Source organism: Lithobates pipiens, unplaced genomic scaffold (assembly GCF_037356315.1).
Source record: "Lithobates pipiens isolate NorthernLeopardFrog02 unplaced genomic scaffold, aLitPip1_a1.2 Scaffold_19, whole genome shotgun sequence".
NCBI lineage: Eukaryota > Metazoa > Chordata > Amphibia > Anura > Ranidae > Lithobates > Lithobates pipiens.
In genome coordinates, this window is record NW_027507764.1 from 522038829 (window position 1) to 522062954 (window position 24126).

General features: G+C 43.0%; 1 long non-coding RNA gene across 1 annotated transcript; it reads right to left on the reverse strand.

Moving 5' to 3' along the window:
- Positions 1 to 18240: 18240 nt before the first annotated feature.
- On the reverse strand, positions 18241 to 20796 carry LOC143997524 (uncharacterized). Its single transcript, XR_013277698.1, has 2 exons — positions 20645 to 20796; positions 18241 to 18586 (listed from the first exon to the last, which is right to left on the reverse strand). It is a non-coding gene; the product is annotated as an uncharacterized LOC143997524 (long non-coding RNA).
- Positions 20797 to 24126: the final 3330 nt, after the last annotated feature.

Genomic DNA, 24126 nt, shown 5'->3' on the forward strand with positions numbered 1-24126 from the left:
CCTATCCAAAAGGTCGACCAGATTAATTGTGCGTCGGGTGTTATCTCCGGCATGCCTGCCAAGGACAAACCCCACCTGGTCTCTGTGAATAAGTTTGGGGGCAAGAACTGATAGTCTAGAAACAAGGATTTTCGTAAATATCTTGTAGTCCGAATTTAGAAGGGCTATAGGCCTATAATTATCTGGGATGGAGGGGTCCTTACCCGGCTTGGGAATCACTGAGATGAAGGAGTGTGAAAAGTGGGGGTGGGGGGGTACCCTCTAGTAGAGAATCGAATAAGGTGAGCATGTGCGGTCCCAAAATGTCCAGGTAGGTTTTATAGTAGAAATAGGGGAGACCGTCAGGGCCGGGTGATTTATGCGACGGGAGCTCCCGAATAACACCAGAGAGCTCGTCTGCCGTTACTGTTTTATTTAGGGCCTCTAAATCACTTGACGAGAGCTTGGGAAGTTTCAGGTTGGAGAAAAAGGACTCAAATTTCTCTTGTGTAAAGTCAAAATGATTTTCTGGGGATAGACAGTTATAGAGTTTCTGGTAAAAGTCGCCAAAAGTGTTCGAGATTTCACGAGGACAATGAGTCCTAGATCCGTCAGGCCGGGAGAGAAATACAGGGAAGGAGTTGAATGCACGCGGGGGCGTAATTTATTAACTAACATTTTATGGGGTTTATTGGAAAATTCGTAGAATTTATGCTTCGTCCAGAGCAGCGATTTGGCCGCCCGGTCGAGTTGCGCTGTTTTAATCTGTTCCCTAAGTAGAGTGACTCTCTGCAACCTCTCCACAGAAATACATCATTACAAAAACAATTCTTTAATGATGTTGAGGATGGGGGTGGTGAGACAGATGCTACACTAGAAATTGAGTAGTATGATGGGATGCTTACACATCACTCTGATAGCAATAGTTTCACTTCTTTTCAGGACTCAGGAATTATCTGCTAGATTGACTTTAGATCAGCTTTTTTCAGACTCCCCACAAGGCATGCCTGGTGTAAGGAGTAGTAATGTGGAGAATGGAGATAAAAAATGTTATCCTGTCCATGGGAGAGGTTTGGCAGTTGAAGCATTCCAAAAAGGTTATTAGGGAGGCTGATAAGGATGATGCATTGGTGGTGCTCAGCGCTGAACAATATCACGCTGAAGCCTTGAAGCTTTGAGACAATTAAGTAAAGCCAATGCATATCGCCCCCTTAGATACAATCCCACAGACATTTTTAAAATGTATTTGTCTAGTCTTATTGATCAAGGTCAACAAACAGGATTTTTGAATGCTAGGACTAGGGATGGCCGAACTGTTCGCCCGGCGGTCGGTTCGCGACGAATTTCGGCTGTTCGCGGTCCAATCGGCGGACTATTGCCGCTGTTCACCCGGCGGACTTACGTGTTTACTGTGTAAAAGAACTTTGACCTATGATGACACATCCATCATGTGGTACAGGACAGCCAATTGAGACATTACAGCACATGGACACTTGGACATTCCCCCTAACTTATAAATAGACCCGATCTGTCGGCCATTTTACATTCTTTTGTATGTCACTATAGGGAGAGGTTGCTGTGTGGAGCAGGGAGAGACTGCAGTGACCCAAATTGCTAGCTATTAGGTCCACAAAAGTTCTTTTAAGGACTGGTATGGTATAGGTGTAGTTCAGGATATAGGTTTGAGGCACTGCTATTCAAGTCATTGTTGCAGCAGCCTGTCTTTTGTCAGTGCTGAGAGAGGGACAGGATGCTGTGTGCAGCAGGGACAGTCAGTTTAATCATTAGCTGTTACTATTAGGTCCACAAAAGTCCTTTTTAGGACTGGTATGGTAAAGTAGTACAGGATATAGTTTTGAGTGCTATTCAACCTATTGTTGCAGCAGCCTGTGTTTTGTCAGTTTAAATAGGGACAGGCAGGAAGCTGTGTGTGGCAGTAAAGGAACAGTCAGTTTAATCAGTAGCTGTTACTATTAGGTCCACAAAGGTTCTTTTCAGGACTGGTATGGTAATAGGCTTGTACACGTATAATATTCTTTATTCCAAATATAGAAAGAATATTATACTTGACTGCTGCCCTTCTGCTGCAGTAGTCCTTTGTGAGTATAGGGACTGAGGTACAGTCTGCTAATCACAACCTACTAGTTCCACAAAGGTCCTTCTAAGGACTGGTAAGGTATAGCGTACTACAGTATATAGGGTTGAGTGAGGTACAGTCTGCTAATCCTTAAGGACTGGTATAGGTCCACCATATATAGGGTTGAGGTGCACTACTGCTGACTGCTGCCCTATTCTGCAGCAGTCCTTTATCAGTATAGGGACTGAGGTACAGTCTGCTAATCACAACCTACTAGTTCCACAAAGGTCCTTCTAAGGACTGGTAAGGTATAGTGTACTACAGTATATAGGGTTGAGTGAGGTACAGTCTGCTAATCCTAAGGACTGGTATAGGTCCACAATATATAGGGTTGAGGTGCACTACTGCTGACTGCTGCCCTATTCTGCAGCAGTCCTTTATCAGTATAGGGACTGAGAGTTTTGTCACAGGGTCATTTAAAAAATGACAGGCAGAGGAAGAGGCAGGCCCTTCCACAGGGGTGGTAGGGGTAGGGCAGGAGCAACAAGCTTGAGCCAAAGTGGGAAATTTCAGAAGGTGCGTGCGATTACGTCAAAGGAAGCACCAGACTTGGTTGAGTGGCTCACTCAGCCTTACTCTTCTGCACCCTCCTCATCCTTTCGATCTGCACCCTCTTCTTCACTCTCTGCTATGTGCACCCCCAAAGACACTACCACCAACAACACTACCACCACCACATACCTTCCGCTTGAGTCACAGGAATTATTTTCCGATTCATATCAAGACATTTCTGATGTGCAGACACTCTTGGCATTGGATCAGGAAGAGGAGGTAGCAAGAACCGCAACTCAGCAGTCTGACGACAGTACCCAGATCAGCCCAAGGAGGAGGTTGGTCACTGGTTTTGCTGCCTACTCCGAGATCTCTACTTATAGCGGTGGGGAAGGTGACGTTGATGATGACGTGTCTAGTGATGTCACGTGAGTGCCCACAAGAGAGGAAGAGGAGGGGAGTTCAGAGGGAGATATGGACCAGCAGATAAGGAAGAGAAGCAGGAATAACTTACATTGCACAGGAGGGACAAAGCAGACTGCTAATGTATCAGGAGCGAGTCATCGACCATGTACGGTCACATCTGGTGCTCCCAGGACGCCGGCACATGGCTCCGCAGTGTGGGCTTTTTTTAACGTGTCCGCTGCTGACAATAGTGTTGCCATCTGCAATCTTTGCAGTCGACGCATTAATCGCGGTAAGCCCAACACTCACCTAGGGACGACCGCCTTAAGAAGGCACATGAGCTGCCATCACCGAGCCCAGTGGGAGCAACGGAACACACAAAGCCACACTCCAGGCTCTCACTGTCCAGCCTCGTCTTCTCCTCTCTCCTCACAATTGTCCTCCACTCCACCTTCCATCACGCCAAGCTCAAGTTTTTCTGCAAAAAGGCAGGCTTCTGTGGGCCTAATATTCGAGCGTAAAAAATGATGACGCCGGATAACCCTCTTGCCCAACGGTTGACGGCTGGCTTGTCAGAACTGATAGCCCGCCAACTACTGCCATATAAACTGGTGGACTTGGAGGTCTTTCGAAAATTTGTGGCCATTGGAACACCACACTGGAAGGTCCCAGGAAGGAAGTATTTCTCAGAAAAGGGCATCCCAGAACTATATGGCCAGGTTCAGCGACAAGTGAATGTATCTCTGGCACACAGTGTCGGTGCCAAGATACATCTGACCACAGACGCGTGGTCTAGCAAACACGGGCAGGGAAGGTATATCACTTTTACTGCCCACTGGGTGAACCTTCTGACGGCCGTCAAGCATGTAAACTGTGGCACCCGTGTAGATTTGGTTTTACCGCCACGGATTGCATGCAGGCCTGGCTCTTCTTCTCCTCCTCCTCCCTCTCCTCCTCGGCTGACTCCTCCTTTTCCGCTGCTAGCGTCTCTTCCGCTGCGCCACCCAAGCTCCTCAGAACCTATTCGACATGCCAGATGAGACGTTGCCATGCCGTGCTGCGTTTGTTGTGCCTAGAAGCCAAGAGCCACACTGGCCCGGCACTCCTTTCAGCTTTGCGTTCACAGGCAGATCAGTGGCTAACACCGCTCAATTTGACAGTTGGTAAAGTGGTGTGTGACAAGGGTGCCAATCTGCTTAGTGCATTGAAACAGGGCAAAATCACGCACGTGCCATGCATGGCACACGTCTTAAACTTGGTCGTGCAGCTATTCGTTGTCAAATACCCTGGGGTTCAGGACATCTTGCGGCAGGCAAGGAAAATTTCGGCCCATTTCAGAAGATCTTACACGGCCATGGCTCGCCTTGCTGACATTCAGTGGCGACACAATCTGCTGGTCAGATGTCTTATTTGCGATTACCCGACGCGATGGAACTCAACCTTCTATATGCTTGATAGGCTGCTCCAGCAGAAACGTGCAGTTAACGTCTACCTGTATGAACTCTGCAGCAGAACAAGTTCTGGGGAGCTGGGGTTTTTTTCACCGCGCCAGTGGCTGCTCATGCGCGACGCATGCAGACTTCTGCGGCCATTTGAGGAGATCACCAAACTGGTCAGTCGCAGCCATGGCACCATCAGTGACATGGTACCTTATGCCTTCTTTATGGAGCGTGCATTGCGTCGTGTCATTGAGAGGAGCAGGAGCGGGAACATGAGGAAGTCGCAATGCTGGATGAATTCCCAGGGGAGGCTTCTCTATCTGAGACAAGTGAACAACAGGAGTCTGAAGAGGAGTTAGAGGAGGATGGTGCTGGGACGGATGAGGAGGAGCAAGAAGAGCATGCTTTAAACCTTTCTGTGATCCCTGTTGTTGTGTGTGGATGGGGAGAGGAGAATGAAGAGGACGACATTATCCTGGATGATGAGCAGGAGCCAGGCCACCACACCGCTTCCAGTTTAGTGCAAATGGGGGCCTTCATGCTCCAGTGTTTTAATAGGGACCCCCGTATAAAAAGCATAAGGGTCAAGGACCAGTACTGGGTGGCAACGTACTTAGGTACAAACACAAAATGGCGGAAATGTTACCGCCGTCACAGAGGGCTGTCAGAATGGAGCACTTCCAGGCCTTGCTTTGAGAAATGCTGCATTCTGCTTTTGCGTGCGCTGGCAGAGGAGCAATTCCTACTCCCAGAGAAGGAGTTGCGGGTACCAATCCAACAGGGCCTGCAAGAAGAGGCCGGTTTGAAGATGTGTTGGTGACTTCTGATATGAGGTCATTCTTTCAGCCGACCCATCGACAGGTGTCATCCGGATCCAGCATCAGGGAACGCCTAGACCGTCAGGTGTCCGACTACATCGGGTTAACGGCCGATGTGGACGCTCTGAGGGGTGATGAACCCCTGGACTACGGGGTGGACAGGCTTGACCTCTGGCCAGAGCTTGCCCAATTTGCATTCGAACTGTTGGCTTGCCCCTCGTCCAGTGTCCTGTCCGAAAGGACGTTCAGCGCAGCAGGGGGAATCGTGACCGATAAGCGTACTCGCCTAGCTCACGACAGTGTTAACTACCTCACATTTCTAAAAATGAATGAGGCATGGATCTCGGAGGAATTCAACACATGTGACCAGTAGACCATGTATATGTCTATAAACAATTTTTTTAATCGAGCACACAGACCTTCTTTCTTCATTTGGCTCACTTCCTTGTCCAAAAAAAGCACACCGTACTATATGCCCGTACCCACCTGTTTGAAGAGGTTGAGCGGTGTCATATTTTTGGGGCCCAGCAGCAAGTTGCTGGTATCAGTGCTGCTGTTAGTGCTCTCTATCTCGGTGCTGGTGTCAGTGCACTCTATCACGGTGCTGATGCTGGTGATCATCTCCTGCACCCTCTTCTTTGCCTACCCTGACCTTCCCTCGCCTCCATTGTCTCAAGAGTCCTGAATTGTCAGAATTTCACATATAAAAAAAGAATGCTTGTAGTTGTCGATCCCAGATTCACCTCATACATGTATGGAAAGATGGAAAAAGGTAAGTGGGACTGTTACGGTGCTAATATTAGTGAGAGAAATATGGATTTTTAGTTAAAAAAGAGAATATTTTATTAAGTATAGTAAAAACGACCAAAGGGGTACAATAAGATCAGAGTTTACAAAATTACAGATATTGATTTTCATACAAAACAATGTACACTGTCCATCAATTAATTGAGATAACCATATTCTTGGCAGTTCAGATGGAAAATTCCCGACATGTTTCGCCTATTCTTAGGCTTCTTCAGGGGAGCCAATAATTGGTGGAAGAGAAATTATTTTATTTAAAATACAAGTGAGAAAGTTCACTGAAAATAGAAAAAAACGGTCCTGTAGAAAAAGCACAGCCCAGGTCCCCACCAAAGCCCACCTATCTCAAAAAATTAAGACAAAAAAACAAAACAATTACTGTATGTATCATGTCATTAAAAGGTATGTGCAAAATGATACCTACCAATCTCAAACAAATTCGCCTAAACCCTAAAGGGAAGACCCCACTCAGAATTGGAGAGCGAGCCAATCCTCAGGACCGCCAAAAATGTGACTGCAGGAGACAAATTAAGCGGACAAACAGATCTGATATCATACAAAATTCACAAGGCGCTTAAAGAAGCTTCCATAGGGGTAATTGGTTAACTAAAGGGTTAAAAAGTCCATTTCAATAAGGGGTAAATTCAAGTCATACCTGTACTGATTGAATGTGAAGTATATCACATATGGGGAACTGGAGATTGCACAGAGGGATATCCTTAGAAGTGTTTTTGAAACCCGCAAGGTGATCTGAATTGTAATAAGGTAATTAAAGAAAAACAGAGGGATAATGTTCAGGTATATAAAGGAACCTAAGAATGAGCAGAAAAGGAGGAGTTAACTGAGCAATGTGCTCAAAGATGGTTTTTAATTAACTTCAAAAATTAATGCTTACCATAAGCATAAGGAGGATGCAGACTCAGTTGTTGCTATATAATACAAGCAACAGCGTGAACACACCATATGGCAAATGACTCCAGAGTTACACCATTCAGACTCTAAATAAGGCAGTTTGAAAGAATTGGTCTAGAATATAAAAGAAGCCAGGACAAATAGTAAGAAAAAATCCAAAAAAAGTAGAGGTTGGAGCAGCAACATGGTCTGTGTGGACAGACGTTGTGCTTGTTCTATGGACTGACCTTACGGCGGGATCCTCTCTGACAGACTCTGCAGGGCGGACGTACCTGCATAGTGAGTGAACGCCTATTTATCTCCCTCAGCATCCGGCGTCCCATCAGCGACGCCGGATGTGAGCGGACAGTGAATGCGGAACTGCGCATGCGTGCCACGCATGTGAGCCTACAGTCCCCATAATGCTCTGCGGCGGCGTCTCCGTGACCATAGAGACCGGAACGCCGCGACAGGCAGTAACGGGGATCACAGGAGAGACAATGGAGGGCTCAAAGAGCCCTGCATAAAAATGCCAATCCAAGGACACAGCGAGGTGCATGTGCTAGTATAGCAGCCCGCATATTAACAGGTCCAGCTTCCACATAGCTGGACCTGTGTGTCCATACAGGCACCCATATCTGTGTGGAAGTGAAGTGGTCAGGCGCGCTCTTCCAAAAGGGGGGTCTCCACAAGAGGGGGCGGACTTGAAAACAGAAAAGGAAGGGAAAAATTTAAGATAATGTAATAGAGCCATTATGAATTAGTCTAATAATTCACAGCCATAAAGTAGCTGTTCACAAAAAGTTTAAATAAATTTTTGAAACAAGTGGACAAGAAGAAGGGGAAGGATTGTGCCTGTCGGCCGACTCCACAAAAATTCACATATTGAAAATAAAACAATAAACAAATAATTATTAGATTGAAAACGTTCATAGCACTACAAAACAATAATGAAAATAACAGCTGCATTATTCAAAAAAAGGCGTGACAGTCAGCAATATTTGGAGTACTATGTATAGATAAAGAATGGCTAGATCTAGTCAATTGGTACGCAACCAGAAAAAATATACCAACAGTTGTTGTGTAATCCATAAGGTTAATAGTGCTCTATTTCAAACTATATGGAAATTAAATAATAAGATGTAGCCAGGGTGGACATTAACAACCACAGACAGAAAGACTGACATACAGACAAGCAAATGGAACAAACACAACGACATACAAACACAAAAAAAAAAAAAAAAAGGGAGGGGGGGGGGAAATTAAAAAATGGGAAGAAAGAGAAATAGAAGGAAAAGAAAAGGGTCAAGTATAGGAACTGACGATTTAGCGGAAAGTGGATAGCCCTATTTCCACAGCTCAGGCACCCTATAGAAATTTCTATGGGAAAAAAAAATAAAAAATTTAACATACTAGTTGTTTAATAGTGTGAATAATGTTAATTACAGAAAATGCTTATATGTAATGTATTCATTTAAGCCTGGATAATTAGTAGCTTCTAAGGTGTATATCCATTGAGTTTCCAATTGAAGTAAACGCGTGTCGATTTCGCCTCCCCGAGCATGAGTAGGCACATGTTCCAGAGCTGAGAAATATACACCGTTGGGGTCAAAATTATGAGAGCTGCCTATATGTCTATTTAATGCTGTAGTGCATAGTCGTTTAGATAGAGGCAACATGTGGTCTCTAATTCTTTTATAAAATGGGCGCTTGGTCTTTCCGATGTAGAAACATCCACAAGGGCAACTGGCAATATAGACAATCCCCACAGTTTTGCAGGTCACATTATACTTAATGGTACGAGTAGAACCGTTAGGTAGTGTGACTTGTGGTGATCCTGAAATGAAACGACAGATATCGCAGTGGCCGCATGGGTAGGTGCCGGTGCGATTAGGTTTTACAGGTCGACGAGTGTTGAAATGGCTTGTAACTAGTCGGTCTCTCATGGACTGGGATCTGCGATAAGTAAGCTGGGGAAAGGGCTTGATATATTTGTGAATTGTTGGGTCCGCCATTAATAGGGGCCAATATTTATCTAAGATTGCTCTCATTTGATGATGTTGACGTGAATACTGTGTTATAATACGTAAAGGTGTGTTAGAAGTGGGTCTGGGTTTGGGGTAAATTAAGTCACTTCTGTTTAATTTGAGTACTTTATTGTAGGTACGTTTAAGTAATGCTTTACTATACCCACGTTGAGTAAGTCGTGTGGTGAGATCCCGTGCAGCTAATTGGAAATCTATATCTTGAGAACAGTTGCGACGTAAACGAAGGTATTGGCTGTAGGGGATGCTGTCTAGAAGTGGTCTAGGATGGGCACTTGCGGCATGTAGAATGGTATTACCCGCAGAGGGTTTACGATAAAGAGCTGAGTCAATAACGCCATTTTTGTCCAATTTAATGTATATGTCCAGGAAATTGACCTGGGTCTGACTGAATTCCATCGTAAATTTAAGATTAAATTGGTTGGTAGACAAATTGTCGAAGAATTCGTGTAGTTCATCAAGGGAACCGGTCCATAATAACAAAATGTCATCAATGTAACGGTGCCAACCCAGGATGAACTGACACCAATCCCGGGATTGGTCACCTGAAAAGATTTGTCGTTCCCACCCCCCCAGGTACAGATTGGCGTAGGTAGGGGCACATTTGGTGCCCATAGCTACGCCCTGCACCTGGAGGTAGTGGGAACGATCAAACATAAAGTAGTTATGCGTGAGGATGAACTCCAAAAGTTGGAGCACAAAATTATCATAACTTTGCGAGATAGAGCCCCGTTCCTGAAGAAAGGAATGCATGACTTGGATACCTGTTGAGTGCGGGATGGAATTGTAAAGACACTCAACATCCAAAGCAACCAACCATGTACCTGGGGGAAGTTGTTTGCCATCTAAGATTCGTAATAGATCAATGGTATCCTTTACATAGGATGGCAAGGATAGTACATGCGGAAATAGATGTTTGTCAATTAGAGCACTAGCGTTCTCGGTCAGACACTGACAGCCTGATACTATAGGTCGACCCGGTGGATTGACTAAAGATTTATGCAATTTAGGTAACAAATAAAATGTGGGGGTTTGTGGATTTTTTACATTTAGATACTTCCATGTATTAAGGTCAATAGTGCCATGTCGGTAAGCCCGAAAAATGAGATGATAATACTTAGTGATGGAATTATCAATGATAAGTTGGGATATTGGACGATACCAGTCCCTATTGTTGAGGATGTCCAGGCACATTTTTCTATATGCCCCTACATCCATAACGCATACATTACCACCCTTGTCAGCGGGTTTGATGATTATATCAGGGTTGTTTTGAAGATTTTGAAGTGCCTGTTGATGTTTAAAAGGTAGGTTATGGGATTCTTGTGTATCCAAATTTAAATGCTTGATTTCAAGAGTTAATTGGCTAACAAAAGCCCAAATGTTGGGATTGCTTTGAAGCAAGGGAAAAGTTTTTGACTTTGGTTTAAACGTTGCCGGGGCAGGAAATAGTACTCCCGGAACTAATACACGAGGAATGGTTAACTCGGGAGGCTGTTCATCATCTGTGTTTCCTTCGTCCCATAGTGACATCAGGTCTTCCATAGCCCGAAGCTCACTGGACGATGGTTCCACAGAGATAATACTAGGATCAGTTGTGCATTCAGTTTTATCATAAAGTACCTTGAAAAGAAGACGTCTAGCAAAAAGATGTATGTCTTTAACAAATTGGAATTTGTCTAAATCGGTTGATGGACAAAAGGATAGACCAAGTTTCAAGACTTCAGTTTGTTCCTTAGTTAAGGAGACCGAGGATAGGTTCACAACCTCGAGATTCAGAGCATTTGTGAGTGGGGTAGTGAGGGTGGGTGTGATTTGGGTTCCGGGGTCTGAACTAAAAAAATAGGTGCGATACGGGGATCCGAGGATTGTGAGTGAGGTGGAAACATGGAAGAGAGTGCAGGTTCGCTGGCTCTCCTAGATGAGAGACCAGGGTGAATATGAGGGGGATGTGAGCTGGGTGCTGGGGTGCTAGGTGCATGGTGGCTAGAAGGGTCTAGTGATGTGGTTGGACGTGGATGGATGATGGGCATGGGAGTGGAGACTTGTGTGCGATGTGCCTTAGGTGGGATCGCAGTGGATTGGTGTACCGTTCCCGTAGATCTAGGTGACGAAGCCGTGGACGTATCCAGACGGTCTCCCTTCCTTTTCTTAGGAATCCTGTCCTGGATTAAATCTCGATAGGATGTAGAGGTACTGGAAGAGAAGGAAACAGCATTAGGAATCAATGTATCTGTTTGAGGAACATTTGAAGTGAAAGGTTTTCTTTTGGGAGTGGTTTGATTAGAATTTTGCCATTTGTAGGCAAAATGATTTTCATATGCCAATTTGTCTCGGAGAAATTTATTTTCCTTAACACTTATAATGTTCCGTGTATATTGTTCAAGATAAGAACGTAAATTATTCTCGCGTTGTGTGAAACGGATGGGATTTTGCAAAGGATTATTATCCTCGTACCAGGAAGCAATCTGGGTATCAAGTTGTTCCAGTTCTAATGTATACTGATCAATCAAAATTGACATCATTTGAAAAGAGCAAGATTGAAGATTGCTCTCCCAAGAATTTTTAAGTGAGTCACTCATTTTATTCATATTGGGGAAGATTTGAATTCTCAAACCCCATGGAACTACTTGATATTCAACATACTTTTCAAAGTAAACTTTATGCCAATGGGTTCTGGCTTTTCGCTCTAACAGACTCAGCTCTTTATCGTAAACCCTCTGCGGGTAATACCATTCTACATGCCGCAAGTGCCCATCCTAGACCACTTCTAGACAGCATCCCCTACAGCCAATACCTTCGTTTACGTCGCAACTGTTCTCAAGATATAGATTTCCAATTAGCTGCACGGGATCTCACCACACGACTTACTCAACGTGGGTATAGTAAAGCATTACTTAAACGTACCTACAATAAAGTACTCAAATTAAACAGAAGTGACTTAATTTACCCCAAACCCAGACCCACTTCTAACACACCTTTACGTATTATAACACAGTATTCACGTCAACATCATCAAATGAGAGCAATCTTAGATAAATATTGGCCCCTATTAATGGCGGACCCAACAATTCACAAATATATCAAGCCCTTTCCCCAGCTTACTTATCGCAGATCCCAGTCCATGAGAGACCGACTAGTTACAAGCCATTTCAACACTCGTCGACCTGTAAAACCTAATCGCACCGGCACCTACCCATGCGGCCACTGCGATATCTGTCGTTTCATTTCAGGATCACCACAAGTCACACTACCTAACGGTTCTACTCGTACCATTAAGTATAATGTGACCTGCAAAACTGTGGGGATTGTCTATATTGCCAGTTGCCCTTGTGGATGTTTCTACATCGGAAAGACCAAGCGCCCATTTTATAAAAGAATTAGAGACCACATGTTGCCTCTATCTAAACGACTATGCACTACAGCATTAAATAGACATATAGGCAGCTCTCATAATTTTGACCCCAACGGTGTATATTTCTCAGCTCTGGAACATGTGCCTACTCATGCTCGGGGAGGCGAAATCGACACGCGTTTACTTCAATTGGAAACTCAATGGATATACACCTTAGAAGCTACTAATTATCCAGGCTTAAATGAATACATTACATATAAGCATTTTCTGTAATTAACATTATTCACACTATTAAACAACTAGTATGTTAAATTTTTTATTTTTTTTTCCCATAGAAATTTCTATAGGGTGCCTGAGCTGTGGAAATAGGGCTATCCACTTTCTGCTAAATCGTCAGTTCCTATACTTGACCCTTTTCTTTTCCTTCTATTTCTCTTTCTTCCCATTTTTTAATTTCCCCCCCCCCCCTCCCTTTTTTTTTTTTTTGTGTTTGTATGTCGTTGTGTTTGTTCCATTTGCTTGTCTGTATGTCAGTCTTTCTGTCTGTGGTTGTTAATGTCCACCCTGGCTACATCTTATTATTTAATTTCCATATAGTTTGAAATAGAGCACTATTAACCTTATGGATTACACAACAACTGTTGGTATATTTTTTCTGGTTGCGTACCAATTGACTAGATCTAGCCATTCTTTATCTATACATAGTACTCCAAATATTGCTGACTGTCACGCCTTTTTTTGAATAATGCAGCTGTTATTTTCATTATTGTTTTGTAGTGCTATGAACGTTTTCAATCTAATAATTATTTGTTTATTGTTTTATTTTCAATATGTGAATTTTTGTGGAGTCGGCCGACAGGCACAATCCTTCCCCTTCTTCTTGTCCACTTGTTTCAAAAATTTATTTAAACTTTTTGTGAACAGCTACTTTATGGCTGTGAATTATTAGACTAATTCATAATGGCTCTATTACATTATCTTAAATTTTTCCCTTCCTTTTCTGTTTTCAAGTCCGCCCCCTCTTGTGGAGACCCCCCTTTTGGAAGAGCGCGCCTGACCACTTCACTTCCACACAGATATGGGTGCCTGTATGGACACACAGGTCCAGCTATGTGGAAGCTGGACCTGTTAATATGCGGGCTGCTATACTAGCACATGCACCTCGCTGTGTCCTTGGATTGGCATTTTTATGCAGGGCTCTTTGAGCCCTCCATTGTCTCTCCTGTGATCCCCGTTACTGCCTGTCGCGGCGTTCCGGTCTCTATGGTCACGGAGACGCCGCCGCAGAGCATTATGGGGACTGTAGGCTCACATGCGTGGCACGCATGCGCAGTTCCGCATTCACTGTCCGCTCACATCCGGCGTCGCTGATGGGACGCCGGATGCTGAGGGAGATAAATAGGCGTTCACTCACTATGCAGGTACGTCCGCCCTGCAGAGTCTGTCAGAGAGGATCCCGCCGTAAGGTCAGTCCATAGAACAAGCACAACGTCTGTCCACACAGACCATGTTGCTGCTCCAACCTCTACTTTTTTTGGATTTTTTCTTACTATTTGTCCTGGCTTCTTTTATATTCTAGACCAATTCTTTCAAACTGCCTTATTTAGAGTCTGAATGGTGTAACTCTGGAGTCATTTGCCATATGGTGTGTTCACGCTGTTGCTTGTATTATATAGCAACAACTGAGTCTGCATCCTCCTTATGCTTATGGTAAGCATTAATTTTTGAAGTTAATTAAAAACCATCTTTGAGCACATTGCTCAGTTAACTCCTCCTTTTCTGCTCATTCTTAGGTTCCTTTATATACCTGAACATTATCCCTCTGTTTTTCTTTAATTACCTTATTACAATTCAGATCACCTTGCGGGTTTCAAAAACACTTCTAAGGACTTCCCTCTGTGCAATCTCCAGTTCCCCATATGTGATATACTTCACATTCAATCAGTACAGGTATGACTTGAATTTACCCCTTATTGAAATGGACTTTTTAACCCTTTAGTTAACCAATTACCCCTATGGAAGCTTCTTTAAGCTCCTTGTGAATTTTGTATGATATCAGATCTGTTTGTCCGCTTAATTTGTCTCCTGCAGTCACCTTTTTGGCGGTCCTGAGGATTGGCTCGCTCTCCAATTCTGAGTGGGGTCTTCCCTTTAGGGTTTAGGCGAATTTGTTTGAGATTGGTAGGTATCATTTTGCACATACCTTTTAATGAAATACATACAGTAATTGTTTTGTTTTTTTTGTCTTAATTTTTTGAGATAGGTGGGCTTTGGTGGGGACCTGGGCTGTGCTTTTTCTACAGGACCAGCTCCATTAATTTTGTTTTTTTCTATTTTCAGTGAACTTTCTCACTTGTATTTTAAATAAAATAATTTCTCTTCCACCAATTATTGGCTCCCCTGAAGAAGCCTAAGAATAGGCGAAACATGTCGGGAATTTTCCATCTGAACTGCCAAGAATATGGTTATCTCAATTAATTGATGGACAGTGTACATTGTTTTGTATGAAAATCAATATCTGTAATTTTGTAAACTCTGATCTTATTGTACCCCTTTGGTCGTTTTTACTATACTTAATAAAATATTCTCTTTTTTAACTAAAAATCCATATTTCTCTCACTAATATTAGCACCGTAACAGTCCCACTTACCTTTTTCCATCTTTCCATATCTGTTATAATTGGGATGAGGTGCGCTGATAACTCCTTGCCTAACCTAGTTTCTTCTATTTCCCCACCTCATACATGTGTTGTCATTGGCCATGTGGTGGGACTATGTGTGCACAGCTAGTAATTATTTTGTGACTGCAAATATGACCTGGAGGTTTGTAAAGTTCACCATCCCTGTGCTGTGCTGACTTCCTCCTGGGGCTGTACCTCTGCTGTGCATATTATGAGGGGCTCCCACCATCCCTGTGCTATGCTCATTATGAGGGGCTCCCACCATCCCTGTGCTATGCTCATTATGAGGGGCTCCCACCATCCCTGTGCTATGTTGACTTCCTTCTGGGGCTGCTTATTATGAGGGGCTCCCACCATCCCTGTGCTATGCTGACTTCCTCCTGGGGCTGCTTATTATGAGGGGCTCCCACCATCCCTGTGCTATGCTCATTATGAGGGGCTCTCACCATCCCTGTGCTATGCTCATTATGAGGGGCTTGCACCATCCCTGTGCTATGTACATTATGAGGGGCTCCCACCATCCCTGTGCTATGCTGACTTCCTCCTGGGGCTGCTTATTATGAGGGGCTCCCACCATCCCTGTGCTGTGCGGACTTCCTCCTGGGGCTGCTTATTATGAGGGGCCCCCACCATTCCTGTGCTATGCTGACTTCCTCCTGGGGCTGTATCTCTGCTGTGCATATTATGAGGGGCTCCCACCATCCCTGTGCTATGCTCATTATGAGGGGCTCCCACCATCCCTGTGCTATGCTCATTATGAGGGGCTCCCACCATCCCTGTGCTATGCTGACTTACTCCTGGGGCTGCTTACGGTGCAGGTGTCAGTGCTGTATATCACGCTGCTGATGTCAGTGCTCTCTATCACGGTGCTGGTGTCAGTGCTGTATATCACAGTGCAGGTGTCATTGCTGTATGTCCCGCTGCTGATGTCAGTACTCTCTATCACGGTGCTGGTGTCGGATCACTCTATCACGGTGCAGGTGTCATTGCTGTATGTCATGCTGCTGATGTCAGTGCTCTCTATCACGGTGCTGGTGTCAGATCTCTCTATCACGGTACAGGTGTCATTGCTGTATGTCACCCTGCTGATGTCAGTGCTCTCTGTCACGGTGCTGGTGTCAGATCACTCTATCACGGTACAGGTGTCATTGCTTTTTGTCACGCTGCTGATGTCAGTGCTCTCTATCACAGAGCTGGTGTCAGATCACTCTATCACGGTGCAGGTGTCATTGCTGTATGTCACGCTGCTGATGTCAGTGCTCTCTATCACGGTGCTGGTGTCAGATGACTCTACCACGGTGCAGGTGTCATTGCTGTATGTCACGCTGCTGGTGATCATCTCCTGCACCCTCTTCTTTGCCTACCCTGACCTTCCCTCTCCTCCATTGCCTTCATGTGCTCCACAGTCCTGAATTGTCAGAATTTCACATATAAAAAAAGAATGCTTGTAGTTGTCGATCCCAGATTCACCTCATACATGTGTTATGTCATTGGTCATGTGGTGGGACTATGTTTGCACAGCTAGTAATTATTTTGTGGCTGCAAATTTGACCTGTAGGTTTGCAAAGTTCGCCTCCCATTGAAGTCAATGGGGCCCGCCGCGAATGTTACGGTTTGCAAACTATCGGCCGCGTCCGCGAAACGTCCCTTCGGAAGTTCGTCCTTCACTAGCTAGGACTACTGAATTTTTAAAAGGTACATAACCCGATCACTACTGCTTTCCATCATATACAGGGGTGCCCCATTGTGGCTGGCATTGGCTCACTTTTAGAGCCTTTAGATGAATAGGTTGATTTCCATCTTCAGCCCCTTAACAAGAGGCTCCCAGGTTACATCCATGACACAGGACATGTTTTGCAAGAGCCCAAAAATGCAAAGTGGACGGTAGAGAAGTGTATCTTCACTGGTCTCACGATTCTATTTGATTACGATTATTATGTCAATGATTTGATTCAAATCAGCAATGCATCATGATTACTGCGCATGGTTTTCATTAATAAAAATCAAGAAGTCAGAAGAACTAAAACATTTTTTATTTTAGCTGTTCTAAAAAAAAGGACAATATTGCCTGCATGTAGAAAAGTTTAAGCACAGCAGACAACTTAAAGAGGAGCTCCAGGCTCCCCCAAAATACTACAGGAGAGGGTCAGAGACTGCAGACATACTACAGGAGAAGGTCAGAGACTGTAGACATACTACAGGAGAGGGTCATAGACTGCAGACATACTTCGGGAGATGGTCAGAGACTGCAGAAATACTACGGGAGATGGTCAGAGACTGCAGACATGGTACAGGAGATGGTCAGAGACTGCAGACATACTTCGGGAGATGGTCAGAGACTGCAGACATACTTCGGGAGATGGTCAGAGACTGCAGAAATACTACGGGAGATGGTCAGAGACTGCAGACATAGTACCAGAGATGGTCAGAGATTGGGGTATTTGCTGCTGGAGATACATATGTTGCGATAGAGAAACACAATGCTAAATTAAATATGAAGTTGATAGTTCTGCACCTAATCTAATTGCCATTGCTACTATATCCTTGGGTAAATGACCATTATTATATAGCCATTTTTAAATAGAAAGAAAGAGATCCATAACAATTTTTAAATTGAGAGAGAGCCATGGGAGGTTAATGTCCTTACTAGTCCTCCCTTTTCCAATTTAACTGTGTCCTATGTGAAATATCATTAAGATATCAATTTGATAATGTAATATTACGACAATATAAACCTTTTCCTATAATATATCAGTTATTTGCATCTGATTGTACATCAATTTCTATCACTATTTATTAAATCAATATGTGTGTGTGCTAGTCTCTTTTCTGCGCACTGCTTTCTAAATATTTTCTCTGGTCTATCCAATGATAAACACTTTACACGCTTTCTCTATATGAACTTTTTTTATTGGAATATCGATTTTTAATTTCTTGGGTCCAATTGGAGGACTTTTCCTTAAAAATATACTTGTATCCTGTGCTCTCAAACGTTGTATGCCTGTGGGGGGTTTCTCCCCATTTTTTGCATGTTAAAGGCCAGCCAAGAAACGAACTTTTTCTGAGGGAAGACCAAAAGCATGCCTTCTCATTTTCACACATCAAAAGACTCTAATGCACAAACGGAGCAGGTGCCACTGAGCAGCTTTGCGGGGAATAAGTCGTTTCAGAAGACATATTACAGCAGACATGCTATTAACGAACGCTTTCTTTAATTTGCTTCCCAATCTTCATATCCTCTGATCACACATAAACCAGCATCTTAATAGCACGCATATACCAGAGACAAACAGACACGCACAAGCAATCCTTAGTGCTCCCGTTTGTATTCCTGAAAATGTAGCACTTCCCTGCAGACATCTGGTGTCACTGTTGTCTCTGGCTATTCATCTGTCCTTCTCGTTCTCGCATCCTCCGCTTTCTCATTCTCTCAGTCCTCCACACAGAAAAAAGCCTGAGATCACATGTGAGAGGTAGAGGAAGATATACCCAGAGAAGAAGCAACGCATCTCACTTCTTCCTGGATCCTATAGACACTGCTCTGGAAGAGGAAAGAAAAAAAGATCTGCTTCATTTTTTTTCTCCATCAAAGGACTCTTCGGAATAAACAACACATCTGATTAAGACATCGTAATTCCTTATTCCCAGGAGGACAATCTGTGTATCCACAAAGGGAGAAAGCATTATCAATGATGAGGTGTTTATCTGCAATTGAATTTTCGGATTAATATTTACCAAACTGTGCTCATCCTTATCAGAATAATTTTACTGTGCAGATTCTTGTCCATGCAAAGGTAAGTGTTTTGCCTATAAACCTGCTTGTGTGGAAAGATGGAAAGATCAAACTTTTATGTGTACACTGTTATCGTTACCTGAGGATTATTTTTGTTCGTTCATCTATTTGGCTGTTGCTGAAGCCGGATTAGATCCCCAACCCCTTTTTCACTACTCATTAACATACAATTTGAATACAAACTGGATTATAACCCTCCTGCATTTACTCCGCTGAGTGTAGCTCCTGTTAATCCCTGGTCTGCATTAAATGTGTTTGTCTTGGAGACTAATGCTGGCCATACACTATACGAAAAATCGGGTGAACGCAATTTTTAAACTCGAACGTTCGGCCAAATGATAGTGCCGTCATGTAATGACCGATAAAATGTATTCATGTGCAGTGAATGATTTATGTTCATTTTTACATATACCTAGTGCAGACAGGTCGGACGGGAAATGCATTAACCTTTCAGTCTATCGTTTGTATGGCAGAAAATTTCCAAACTTGTGCTTTGTTTTTTCAGCTCAAAAACATCTAAACAATTATCGATTTTGTGCCCATTAACTGGCCTAAAAAACGAATGAATGGTCTAATGACCGAATTTCGGATGATTTTTTCATATAGTGTATGGCCAGCATTAGCAGCTCTGATGGGCTTTCTACTCAATTGATCCACTTGACCTGCAACAGACACCTGGTTCTCTTTTCATTCATATATAGCAGTAGATAATCTTTTTAGGATTCTAGTGACTTTGATGTGCACAGCATACAACACAGCTGGGTTTAGCTAGGCTTTGATCAATCCCAGATATGAATTAACCAAGAAGTCTTCTACCTTTGTGCATTCTGTTTATCAGAATTGCTTATCTTATTCCAGAAGCACATTGACAGATAAGGGGAGATCATGAAAACAGAGAAAATGTGAAAAAGAAAGTTCACATGGTCACAAAACATTTTGATTGTTGCCTACCCTGCTCCTAATTTGAATGTCACTTGCATTAATCAAGTGTTTCAAGACCAATTCTGAAGGAGACATCAATAATTACTGGCCATGCAATGCCTTGGTGTTGCACATAGAAATTTTCCATCTTGTTAGAAAATCTCTATATGAGCTAGCACCAGTGCTCTGCTCTTCCATGTAGAAAAGAGAAGGTGAATATTACTGTGCTTGCACCACCATCACATGTCCCTGAAGTAGTATGACCTGTGAAAGCATTACAGTGACACAATTCAAGATGGACAGATGTCTCTACCCATTGCCCTTGGAAAGGCAGCTGTCTTTCTATGGTCACACTTAGGCATTCAAAACAGATTTTCTTATTGGTTCTGAAGTGAAACAAAATAATACCCTTACCTACATAAACATATTATATCTAGGCCCAAGTGTTCAACAGATGTTGCAGTGATCCGCTTTTATGTAATACATGTAAAAGAACCACATACATGGCTATAAAATACCAATATGGAGGCTAGTGGCAGGATCCAAAGAGTTAAAAGTGTCACATATCTTTAGAGTAGATATGTAGTAAATATATAAAAGAAGTCTCTTAGGAGATCCATGAAGATGTCCAGAAAAGGGAGAAGTCGATAATACTCTAGAGATGCATCTACAAATAAGATTGTAGGGCAAATTTAAATCACTGACTTTAAACTACTAATGATGAGACTCTGGTGACCAGCTATGAAGGTATGTTGAAAGTATGTAACAAGAAAAAAGTGAGACTATGCAGTGCTTTAAAAAGTACCTGCTGTTGGAAATTAAAAAGAAAATGTGCTTATATAAAGTTCATGGTTTTATTTCAGAAGGAGGTAAAATAACACTTACCAGTTGGCAGTGTGTTCCACTGTTCTGTTTACTGTGTGCGCTTTCATCTCACAGTTATGCTCAAGGTCAAAGAGACCACAGCATGTCTGTTCAGCAGAGCTGACAATCTCATGTTGAATTTAAGTTGTGAACCTAGTTTAAAGCAAAGGTATCCAGTGATAAAAAGCATTTCTATTCCTGTGTCAACCTCTTAGTCTCTGTACAATTTGTGTACTAATAGAACATTCCATAAAAAAAAAAGGCAGAAAATATGTCAATTTGCGGAATTATAAATAACCAAGTGAAAGTCTAATGAGCACACAGGAATAATTTGCTGCCTACAGATAGATACCGTCTTGTTCACTTTAGGCACCAATTACAAAAGGAGAGAAGTCAAGAAAAAAAAATGTAAAACATAATACTATAAATATTACATAGATATACAACAGACTTTTAAATAATGCTGCTGAGGGCTATAGAAGAATAACAACCAATTCAACAGTCTGTCTGTCTGTGGGAAAATAAAAATTTGGGGAAAACATAAAGGTAAAGATTGACAGACAGCAGATAAAACTGCTGCAAGTTTCAAGAATGTTTTTTGCCCCAAAATGTCTATTGGCAACAAAAAGGGAGTGGACAGTGCAAGAAGCACTATCAAATCCAAGAGTCTCTTACCTGCCATTATACCCGTATCAAGAATTGTTACAGACAAGATTTGCAGTAATGTGATGTGTTCCAGTGTGTGTGTGTGTGTGTGTGTGTGTGTGTGTGTGTGTGTGTGTGTGTGTGTGTGTGTGTGTGTGTGTGTGTGTGTGTGTGTGTATATATATATATATATATATATATATATATATATATATATGGAGAGTGTGAGTATTATATAAGCTACACATAGAAAAGTAGAAGCTTACAAGTGAAGGCTGCATTTACACAGCTGATCCTATGAGTTTTTCACTTAAAGTGATTGTAAAGTGAATTTTTTTTTTATTTAAAATAACAAACATATTATACTTACCTCCACTGTGCAGCTCGTTTTGCACAGAGTGGCCCCGATCCTGCTCTTCTGGGGTCCCTAGGCAGCTGTCTCTCGGCTTCCTCCTGCAGATGCTTCTCACGTTCATGCGAGCTCCCTCGCATGGTGAGAAGCATCTGCGGGTGCGCTCCAGTGATACAGCCGGCGGCTATAGCCGCTCGCTGTATCACACGGCCCCACCCCCTGGCGCTCCGCGTCAGTGGATGTGATTGACAGCAGCGCGAGCCAATGGATACCTTAATGCCTTAATAGAATGCATTAAGGTGAAAAAACATTTACCTTTACAACCCCTTTAAGAGTGAAAAGTGAATTGAAATACAGTAACCCATAGAGATAGAATCTGGAGCAAGTGTGCATAGCAACCAATCAGCTTCTAGCTTTTATTCCAAACTTTTCCAAAGCTTAACTGAACAAGCTGAAACTTCAAACCAATTCTAGATTTCTGTTATGTTCTAAATTCTAACTAGAAGCTGATATGTTACTATGCACAGCTGCTCCAGAGTCTGCTTTAGTTTTAGTAAATTGACCCCATTGCTCTTTGTACCAAGCTATCAAATAAAGTCTGGAGAGGGAAGAGAAACAGAAGTACTACAGTTAAAGAAGGTATAATGAAGAATTTCACATGAGATGGCAGTGGTTAGAAAACTGCCTAAAAGACAGAATTCAGAGAGTAGTGGTTAATGATTCTTACTCTGACTGGTCTAAGGTTATTAGTGGTGTACCTTAAGGTTCAGTGTGGGGACCCTTACTTTTAAAATCTTTACAAATGATATAGGGTCTGGGATTAAAAGTACAATTTCAGTGTTTGCAGATGACACCAAGCTATGCAGTGAAATCATTTCCTTACAGTATGTCTCCAATTTACAAGCCAACCTCAATGCACTGTTTAATTGGGCGACAATGTGGCAAATTAGGTTTATTGTTGATAAATATAAATGTATGCACTTGCGGGCTAAAAATATGCATGCATCATGCATACTAGGGGAGTACAACTGGGGGAATTCATAGTGGAGAAGGATCTGAGGGTTTTGGCAGACCATAAACTTAATAATAGCATGCAATATCAAGCTGTGCTTTCCAAAGTTAGCAATTCCTGTATTAAGAGAGGTATGGACTCCAGAGCGAGATAGATAATTTCCCCCTGGTACAAATCATTAGTAAGACCTCATTTGGAATATGCAGTTCAGTTTTGGGCACCATTTCTCAAAAAGGAAATCAGGCAACTGGAGAAAGTGCAGAGAAGGACAACCAAACTGATAAGAGGCATGGAAGGGCTCAGCTATGAAGAAAGATTAGAGTAACTGAATTTATTCTCTCTCGAGAAGAGGAGATTAAGGGGGGCTATCAGGGACGGACTGACAAATCATGGGTCCCCGGGCAATAGATTATAGGGCCCCAAGGCTTAGAGATGGCCACCATGCGGCAGCCATATTTTTTTTGGTGCAACATGAATGTGGGCATACCCACTGAGGGGAGGGGCACCAAGCACAACAATGCAAACATACCACAGACCTTGTACCCATAAAATTCTAATTACTGTGTTGCAGCTGATAATCTCAGACACAAATGAATCTCAATCTCAATCAAAGGATCATTTGTTTTTTAAATAAATGTTTCCATTATATATGTTTTTTTTATGCAAAAGAGTGAGGGGGTCAGGAGTAAGTAACAAACAAAACAACATATCGAGTACAGCAGTTAGGATGAGCGCCATCAGAGTCCTCCCTTACATCAAAGTCCCAACATTCTCCCCATAATCATAGTCCGCAGAGTGCCACCCTATTCCGCTGATGAAGTCCCGTTTAGGACGATACGCATGCGGGAGGACCCTGGAATGTCACTGCAACCACCTTACTGCATTGTTTAAGTGAACTTCATTCATCCATGCTTATAATCCAGCCAGGGCTGCTGTTAGAAATTACAGGGCCCCATACAGCCTACCTGACAGGCCCCCCCCCCCCCCCAAAAAAAATATCAAATGAAATTTTTGCTAAAATGCGATGGTAGCAATGCCGTTTTGCAGCCATGGCAGAAATTATACCCTTGCTACTACTGCTTCCTGACACCTGTATTTTGTTATAATTTAAAAAATTGCTGAATAGTAATTTTTCTTTGCGAGACTGGCTGCAACTGTGAGCAACTCTTCGCTGCAACTGTGAGCCAAGTGTTTAGCTTGCAGTTGCAAGGTGGCCCCATTGAATTCAATGGGAAGTTTGATAGGTGGTGCTGCCTGTCAAACTCTGCAGCCTGTGTTAAAATGCCGCAGCTGTGTAGTAAAACATTGCAACTACATAATGTGTACAGCCCTGTCTGACGGTATTGTTAGGATTTGGGTGTGCAGCTAGGGGTGGTGATAAATCCACGGCTCAGCCAACCATGTGAAAGAGTTCTTAGTCTGCATTCCCATTTTGTATTTCCTGACCATGTGACAAAGGGTAAGGGAAACGCATGCTTTGCATGCATTTTAGAA